Source organism: Arachis hypogaea, chromosome 3, assembly GCF_003086295.3.
Source record: "Arachis hypogaea cultivar Tifrunner chromosome 3, arahy.Tifrunner.gnm2.J5K5, whole genome shotgun sequence".
Lineage (NCBI taxonomy): Eukaryota > Viridiplantae > Streptophyta > Magnoliopsida > Fabales > Fabaceae > Arachis > Arachis hypogaea.
This window is the reverse complement of record NC_092038.1, coordinates 51,815,276-51,822,737: the sequence shown is the minus strand read 5'-3', so window position 1 is coordinate 51,822,737 and position 7,462 is coordinate 51,815,276. Positions and strand designations below refer to the sequence as shown.

At 40.3% G+C, this 7,462-nt stretch overlaps 1 non-coding gene across 1 annotated transcript; it reads left to right on the top strand.

Annotated features, from left to right (window-relative positions):
* Positions 1 to 6,733: 6,733 nt before the first annotated feature.
* Positions 6,734 to 6,841, top strand: LOC112793303 (small nucleolar RNA R71). Its single transcript, XR_003198001.1, has one exon. It is a non-coding gene; the product is annotated as a small nucleolar RNA R71 (small nucleolar RNA).
* Positions 6,842 to 7,462: the final 621 nt, after the last annotated feature.

Here is a 7,462-nt window from a genome sequence, read left to right as displayed (position 1 = left end):
GTCCCCAAGCAACTGAAAATCAAATAGGATAAAAAGAAGAGAATATACTATAAATCCCAAATTATCAAAGAATATTAGTTCTAATTAGATGAGCGGGACTTGTAGCTTTTTGCTTTTGAATAGTTTTGGCATCTCACTTTTTCCTTTGAAGTTTAGAATGATTGGCTTCTATAGGAACTCAGAGTTCAGATAGTGTTATTAATTCTCCTAGTTAAGTATGTTGATTCTTGAATACAGCTACTTTTATGAGTCTTGGCCGTGGCCCTAAGCACTTTGTTTTTCCAGTATTACCACCGGATACATAAATGCCACAGACACATGACTGGGTGAACCTTTTCAGATTGTGACTCAACTTTGCTAAAGTCCCCAGTTAGAGGTGTCCAGAGCTCTTAAGCACACTCTTTTTGCTTTGGATCACGACTTTAACCACTCAGTCTCAAGCTTTTCACTTGGACTTGCATGCCACAAGCACATGGTTAGGGACAGCTTGATTCAACCGCTTAGGCCTAGATTTTATTTCCTTGGGCCCTCCTATCCATTGATACTCAAAACCTTGGATCCTTTTTACCCTTGCCTTTTGGTTTTAAGGGCTATTGGCTTTTTCTTATATATATATATTTTTTTCGCCATTTTTCTTTTTTTCGCAAGCTTTTGTTATTCATTGCTTTTTCTTGCTTCAAGAATTAATTTTATGACTTTTCAGATCATCAATAACATTTCTCTTTTTCATCATTCTTTCAAGAGCCAACATTTTTAACATTCATAAACAACAAGATAAAAAATATGCACTGTTCAAGCATTCATTCAGAAAACAAAAAGTATTGTCACCACATCAATATAATTAAACTAAATTCAAGGATGAATTCGAAACTCATGTACTTCTTGTTATTTTGTATTAAAAACATTTTTCATTTAAGAAAGGTGAAGGATTCATGGAATTATTCATAGCCTTAAGACATAGTTGCTAAATACTAATGATCATGTAGTAAAGACACAAACATAGACAAACATATAGCATAAAAACCGAAAAACAGAGAAATAAGAACAAGGAATGAGTCCACCTTAGTGATGGTGGCGTCTTCTTCTTGAAGTACTAATGATGTCCTTGAGCTCTTCTATGTCTCTTCCTTGCCTTTGTTGCTCCTCCCTCATTGCTCTTTGATCTTCTCTAATCTCATGGAGAATGATGGAGTGCTATTGGTGTTCCACCCTTAATTGGTTCATGTCATGATCAATCATTCTAGGGAAGTGTTGAGTTGTTCCCAATAGTTGTTTGGAGGAAAATGCATCCCTTGAGGTATCTCAGGGATTTCTTGATGATGAGCTTCCTCATGTGTCTCTTGAGATCCATGAATGGACTCTCTTGTTTGCTCCATCCTCTTCTTAGTGATGGGCTTGTCCTCTTCAATGAGGATGTCTCCTTCTATGACAACTCCATCTGAGTAGCATAGATGGCAAATAAGATGAGGAAAAGCTAGCCTTGCCAAGGTAGAGGCCTTTTCGGCTACTTTGTAGAGTTCTAGAGAGATGACTTCATGAACTTCTACTTCCTCTCCAATCATGATGCTATGGATCATGATGGCCCGATCCACAGTAACTTCGAATCGGTTGCTAGTGTGGATGATGGAGCGTTGGATGAACTCCAACCATCCTCTATCCATGGGCTTAAGGTCTAGTCTTCTCAATTGAACCGGCTTGCCTTTTGAGTCTCTTTTCCATTGAGCTCCTTCCACACATATGTCCATAAGGACTTGGTCCAACCTTAGATTAAAGTTTACCCTTCTAGTATAGGGGCGTGCATCTTCTTGCATCATAGGCAAGTTGAATGCCAACCTTACATTTTCCGGACTAAAATCTAAGTATTTTCCCCGAACCATTGTAAGATAATTCTTTGGATTCAGGTTCATACTTTGATCATGGTTCCTAGTGATCCATGCATTGGCATAGAACTCTTGAACCATTAAGATTCTGACTTGTTCAATGGGGTTGGTCAGAACTTCCCAACCTCTTCTTTGGATCTCATGTCGGATCTCCTGATACTCATTTTTCTTGAGCATGAAAGGGACCTCAGGGATCACCTTCTTCTTGGCTACAACTTCAAAGAAGTGGTCTTGATAGACCTTTGAGATGAATCTCTCTATCTCCCATGACTCGGAGGTGGAAGCTTTTATCTTCCCTTTCCTCTTTCTAGAGGTTTCTCTGGCCTTAGGTTCCATAGATGGTTATGGAAAAACAAAAAAGCTATGCTTTTACCACACCAAACTTAGAATGTTGCTCGCCCTCGAGCAAAGAAAAGAAAGAATAGAAGAAGAAGAAGAAGATATAAAGGAGAGGGAGAGGGGTGTGTATTCAGCCAAGGGGGAGAAGAGAGAGTTATAATGTGTGAAAATGAAGAAGGATAAAGGGGTTTATATAGTGGAGGGAGAGGGTAGTAGGTTCGGTCATTAGGGTGGGTTTGGGTGGGAAAGGGATTTTGAATTTGAAGGTAGGTGGGGTTTATGGGGAAGAGTGGATGGATGTGAGTAGTGAAGAGGTGATGGGGAAGAGAGATTGAGGTGATTGGTGAAGGGTTCTTGGGGAAGAGTGTTATTGGATTGTGTGAAGAAGAGAGAAGGTGAGTTGAGGTAGGTAGGAATCCTGTGGGGTCCATAGATCCTAAGATGATCCTGTGGGATCCACAGATCCTGAGGTGTCAAGGATTTATCATCCCTGCACCAATGAGGCGTGTAAAACGCCTTCTGCATGCAATCCTGGCGTTCAACGCCAGATTGATGCTTGTTTTTGGCGTTTAACACCAGCTCTATGCTTGTTTTGGGCGTTCAACGCCAATCTGCAGCATATTTCTGGCGTTAAATGCCAGTTCTATGCTTGTTTCTGGCGTTTAACGTCAGCTTTCCTCAGGGTGTAATCCTGGCTTTTAAACGCCAAACTGCTGCTTGTTTCTGGCATTCAACGCCAGATTCATGCTCTGTTTTGGCGTTGAATGCCAGCCAGATGCTCCTTACTGGCGTTTAAACGCAAGTAAGCTCTTCCTCCAGGGTGTGCTATTTCTTTTGCTGTTTTTGATTCTGTTTTTAATTTTAGCAATTGTTTTGTGACTCCACATGATCATAAACCTAATAAAACATAAAAGAATAATAAAAATATAGATAAATAAAAATTGGGTTGCCTCCCAATAAGCGCTTCTTTAATGTCAATAGCTTGACAGTGAGCTCTCTTAGAGTCTCACAAATCCTCAGAGAATTGTTGGCACCTCCCAACACCAAACTTAGAGTTTGAATGTGGAGGTTCAATACCAAACTTAGAGTTTGGTTGTGGCCTCTCGACACCAAACTTAGAGTTTGATTGTGGGGGCTCTGTTTGACTCTGTATTGAGAGAAGCTTTTTCATGCTTCCTCTCCATGGTTGCAGAGGAAGATCCTTAAGCTTTAAACACCAGGTAGTCCCCATTCAATTGAAGGACTAATTCTCCTCTGTCAACATCAATTACAGCTCCTGTTGTGGCTAGGAAGGGTCTTCCAAGAATAATGGATTTATCCTTATCCTTCCTAGTGTCTAAGATTATGAAATCAGCAGGGATGTAAAGGCCTTTAACCTTCATTAACACGTCCTCTACCAATCCATAAGCTTGTCTTATTGACTTGTCTGCCATCTCTAATGAGAATATGGCAGCCTATACCTCAAAGATCCCTAGTTTCTCCATTACCGAGAGTGGCATAAGATTTATGCCTGACCCCAGGTCACACAGAGTCTTCTCAAAGGTCATGGTGCCTATGGTACAGGGTATTAAGAATTTACCAGGATCTTGTTTCTTTTGAGGTAAAGTTTGCTGAACCCATGTATCTAGTTCATTAATGAGCAAAGGAGGTACATCTTCCCAAGTCTCATTACCAAACAACTTGGCATTCAACTTCATGATAGCTCCTAGAAATTGAGCAACTTTCTCTCCAGTTAAATCTTCATCCTCTTCAGAGGAAGAATAGTTTTCAAAGCTCATGAATGGCAAAAAGAGGTTCAATGGAATCTCTATGGTCTCTAGGTGAGCCTTAGATTCCTTAGGTTCCCCAGTTTGGAACTTCTTTTTATTTAGAGGATGTCCCAGGAGGTCTTCCTCACTGGGATTCACGTCCTTCTCCTCCTTTGTGCATTCGGCCATATTGATTATATCAATGGCCTTGCACTTTTGGTGGACGAAATTGTGATACATGAACTCCAGGTACTGTTAGAGAAGCTTTTTCTTTCCACAACTCCGTTCAACTTAACCAGCAAGTGTACTGGGTCATCCAAGTAATACCTTACGTGAGTAAGGGTCGATCCCACAGAGATTGTTGGTGTGAAGCAAGCTATGGTCACCTTGTAAATCTCAGTTAGGCAGATTAAATTGGTTTATGGTGAGTTCGAAAATTAATAAATAAATAGAAAATAAAAAGGGATAGAAACACTTATGTAAATCAATAGTGGAAATTTCAGATAGGCGTATGGAGGTGCTGTGCTCCTCTTGAAACTCTACTTCACTACTCACTCTTTCTTCAATCCTTCTTACTCCTTTCCATGGCAAGCTGTATGTAGGGCATCACCATCATCAATGGCTACTTTTAATCCTCTCGGGAAAATGGTCCTATGCGCTGTCACTGCACGGCTAATCGTCTAGAGGCATCACCCTTGGTTGATGGCTACATCCCATCCTCTCAGTGAAAATGGTCCAAATGCTCTGTCACAGCACGGCTAATCATCTGTCGGTTCTCAATCAGGTTGGAGTAGAATCCATTTATTCTTTTGCATTTGTCACTAACGCCCAGCCTTCAGGAGTTTGAAGCTCGTCACAGTCATTCAATACCGGAATCCTACTCGGAATACCACAGACAAGGTTAGACTTTTCGGATTCCCAGGATCCTACTCGGAATACCACAGACAAGGTTAGACTTTCTGGATCCCCATGAATACCGCCATCTATCTAGCTTATACCACGAAGATTCTGTTGGGGAATCTAAGAGATATGCGCCCGGCCTAAGGTAGAACGGAAGTGGTTGTCAATCACGCGCGTTCATAGGTGAGAATGATGATGAGTGTCACGGATCATCATATTCATCAATTGTTGTGCAACGTATATCTTGGAATAAGAATAAGAGAGAATTGAATGAAAAGTAATAGTAATTGTATTGAAACTTGAGGTACAGCAGAGCTCCACACCCTTAATCTATGGTGTGCAGAAACTCCACTGTTGAAAATACATAAGTGAAAGGTTCAGGTATGGCCGAATGGCCAGCCCCCCAAAACGTGCTCAATGGCCTCCTAAGATGAAGAATAAAACAAAATTGAGACCAAAGATGAAACGTGGTCAAAAAGACCGAATGGTCAAAAGACTTCTAATACAATAGTTAAATGTTCTATTTATAATAAACTAGCTCCTAGGGTTTACATGAGTAAGTAATTGATGCTTAAATCCACTTCCGGGGCCCACTTGGTGTATGTTTGGGCTGAGCTTGATCTATCCACGAGCTGAGGCTTTTCTTGGAGTTGAACTCCAAGTTATGACGTGTTTTGGGCGTTCAACTCCGGATCATGACGTTTTTCTGGCGTTTAACTCCAGACAGCAGCATGTACTTGGCGTTCAACGCCAAGTTACGTCGTCAATTTCCGAATAAAGTATGAACTATTATATATTGCTAGAAAGCTCTGGATGTCTACTTTCCAACTCCGTTGAGAGCGCACCATTTGGAGTTCTGTAGCTCCAGAAAATCCATTTCGAGTGCAGGGAGGTCAGATTCCAACAGCATCAGCAGTTCTTTTGTCAGCCTTTTTCAGAGTTTTGCTCAAGTCCCTCAATTTTAGCCAGAATTTACCTAAAATCACAGAAAAACACACAAACTCATAGTAAAGTCCAGAAATGTGAATTTAACATAAAAACTAATGAAAACATCCCTAAAAGTAGCTTGAACTTACTAAAAACTACCTAAAAACAATGCCAAAAAGCGTATAAATTATCCGCTCATCAACTTTCTTTTTGGATTCTCTTCTGTATTGCTTGGGAGAGTACTAGGAGGAGTTTCAGTGATTTTCTTACTCAGTTGGCCCACGTGTGCCTCCAAATTTCTGATAGATGACCTTGTTTCACTCATGAAACTTAAAGTGGCCTTAGACATATCAGAGACTATGTTTGCTAAGCTAGAGGAGCTCTGCTCAGAATTCTCTATCTGTTGCTGAGAAGATGATGGAAAAGGCTTGCTATTGCTAAGCTTGTTTCTTCCACCATTATTCAAGCTTTGTTGAGGCTTTTGTTGATCCTTCCATGAGAAATTTGGATGATTTCTCCATGAGGAGTTATAGGTGTTTCCATAAGGTTCACCCATGTAATTTACATCTGCCATTGCAGGGTTCTCAAGATCATAAGCTTCTTCTTTAGAAGATGCCTCTTTAGTACTGTAGATGCATTTTGCCATCCATTCAGACTTTGAGAAATTATGTTGACTTGCTGAGTGAATATTTTGTTCTGAGCCAATATGGCATTCACAGCATCAATTTCAAGAGCTCCCTTCCTCTGAGGCGTCCCATTACTCACAGAATTCCTCTCAGAAGTATACATGAATTGGTTATTTGCAACCATGTCAATGAGTTCTTGAGCTTCTACAGGCGTTTTCTTTAGGTGAATGGATTCACCTGCAGAATGGTCCAGTGACATCTTAGAGAACTCAGATAGACCATAATAGAATATATCCAAAATGGTCCACTCTGAAAGCATGTCAGAAGGACATCTTTTGGTCATCTGCTTATATCTTTCCCAAGCTTCATAGAGGGATTCACCATCTTTTTGTTTGAAAGTCTGAACTTCCACTCTAAGCTTGCTCAGCTTTTAAGGAGGAAAGAACTTAGCCAAGAAGGCCGTGACCAGCTTATCCCAAGAGTCCAGGCTATCTTTAGGTTGTAAGTCAAACCATGTTCTAGCTCTGTCTCTTACAGCAAAAGGGAAAAGCATGAGCCTGTAGACTTCAGGATCTACTCCATTTGTCTTAACAGTCTCACAGATCTACAAGAACTCAGTTAAGAACTAATAGGGATCTTCTGATGAAAGTCCATGAAACTTACAGTTCTTTTGCATTAGAGCAACTAGTTGAGGTTTCAGCTCAAAATTGTTTGCTCCAATGGCAGGAATTGAGATGCTTCTTCCATCAAATTTGGAAGTAGGTGTAGTACAGTCACCAAGCATCCTCCTTGCATTATTATTTTCGGCTTCCATCTCCTCTTCCTTTTCGAAAATTTCTGTAAGGTTATCTCTGGATTGTTGTAATTTAGCTTCTCTTAGTTTTCTCTTTAGAGTCCTTTCAGGTTCAGGATCTGCTTCAACAAGAATATTCTTGTCCTTGCTCCTGCTCATATGAAAAAAAAAGGAACAGAAAATAATACTAGGGATCCTCTTTACCACAGTAAAAAGATTCCTTTATGTTAGTAGAAGAAGAAAAGAATA